The sequence below is a fragment of the Hemitrygon akajei genome, chromosome 5 (assembly GCF_048418815.1).
Source record: "Hemitrygon akajei chromosome 5, sHemAka1.3, whole genome shotgun sequence".
Lineage (NCBI taxonomy): Eukaryota > Metazoa > Chordata > Chondrichthyes > Myliobatiformes > Dasyatidae > Hemitrygon > Hemitrygon akajei.
In genome coordinates this window covers 71613530-71615334 of record NC_133128.1, presented here as the reverse complement: position 1 = coordinate 71615334, position 1805 = coordinate 71613530, and positions in this window count along the sequence as shown.

Here is a 1805-nt window from a genome sequence, read left to right as displayed (position 1 = left end):
AGAGGCCACAGAAAGACTTAGACAGATTAAGAGAATGGGCAAAGAAGTGGCAAATGGAATACAGTGTCCGGAAGTGTATGGTCATGCACTTTGGTGGAAGAAATAAAAGGGTAAACTATTTTCTGAATGGAGAGAAAATTCAAAAGTCTGAGGTTTAAAGGGACTTGGGAGTCCTTGTGCCAGATTTCCTAAAAGTAATTTGGAGGTTGAGTCGGTGGTGAGGAAAGCAAATGCGATGCTAACATTCAGTTCAAGAGGCCTAGAGTATAAAAGCAGTGATGTAATGCTGAGGCTTTATAAAGCCCTGGTGAGGCCTCACTTGGAGTATTGTGAGCAGTTTTGGGCCTCTTATCTAAGAAAGGATGTGCTGACATTGAAGAGGGCTCAAAGAAGGTTCACAACAATGGTTCCAGGATTGAATGGCTTGTCAAATGAAGAGTGTCTGATGGCTCTGGGCCTGTATTCACTAGAATTCAGAAGAATGAGGGGTGACCTCACTGAAGCCTATTGAATGGTGAAATGCCTTGATATAGTGGATGTGGAGAGGATGTTTCCTATGGTGTGGGAGTCTAAGACCACAGGACACAGCCTCAGACCAGAGGGACGTCCTTTTAGACTGGAGATGAGGAGGTATTTCTTTAGCTACAGAGTGGTGAATCTGTGAAATTCTTTGCCACAGCCATATGTGAAGGTCAAGTCATTAGGTATATTCAAGGCAGAGGCTGATTAATTCTTGATTAGTCAAGCATGAATGGATATCGGGAGAAGGCAGGAAATTGGGGCTGAGAGGAAAATTGGATTAGCCATGATGAAATGGCGGAGCAGACTCGATGGACCAAATGGCTAATTCTGCTCCTGTACCTTATAGTCTTACAGCATCAGTGCTACTGGGTGGTAGTCATTTAATCCTGAGGGTGCAGAGTTTTTTGGTACAGGGATGATGGTGGCTGATTTGGAGCATGAGAGGACAGCAGCCTGGTTGAGTGAAGTGTTGAAGATGCAGGTTGGAGGACACAGATTATCTTATTTCCAGAAATACATTCAAGGGATGGAATGGTGCATGCTTTCAATATCTGACCAGACAGAATCATCCCCATCCTGGAATGGGCATTAAGAAAGCCACCCACTAATTCTCTCTCATCTCCCAGAACTGGTCTGGGAATATTTTCCTTGGAAACTACTAAGGTTTGAGAGATGAGTTTACTTTAAAAGAGTCCGACAGGGTTCTGTGGGATAGATGCTGAAATAATGTTTCATGTTTTTCTTCTAGAACCAAGGAGCAGTTTCAGAAGTAGGAGGTCAAGACAAAGGCGATAAGGATTTTTTTCCCCTCTCGGAATAACCTACATTTTTGGGATTCTCTGACAGTGGTGGGAGGTTGAATTATCCAAAGGTGAGATGGGCATACATTTTTGAGAGGAGTAGAGGAAGCTTGAGAACCAATTTGACCTATTCCAACTCTCACTTAATGCTCTTGCATCTTGTAGTGGCGAGCCTTTGACTAAAACAATAATTTGCACGCCGAACACTTATCCTACAACAGTTGTGGGGGGGTCAGATCAGTATTGAGACTAGGTTTAGTTAATCTATATATCAATGCTGTTACCCTCCGCAGACGCTGCCTGGCCCACTGTGTCCCCGACCTCCGAAGCATTTCGCTTTTTCATTAACGCGGACACCACCACGCGCGCGCTCCAAGATGATGCGCGAGCTCGGCGCGGCTCGTGTCACATGACCGCACGGGCTCCCATGACGTAATTCCGGACAGGCGCTGGCGGTGATTTGATTGGGTGGGATTGGATAGC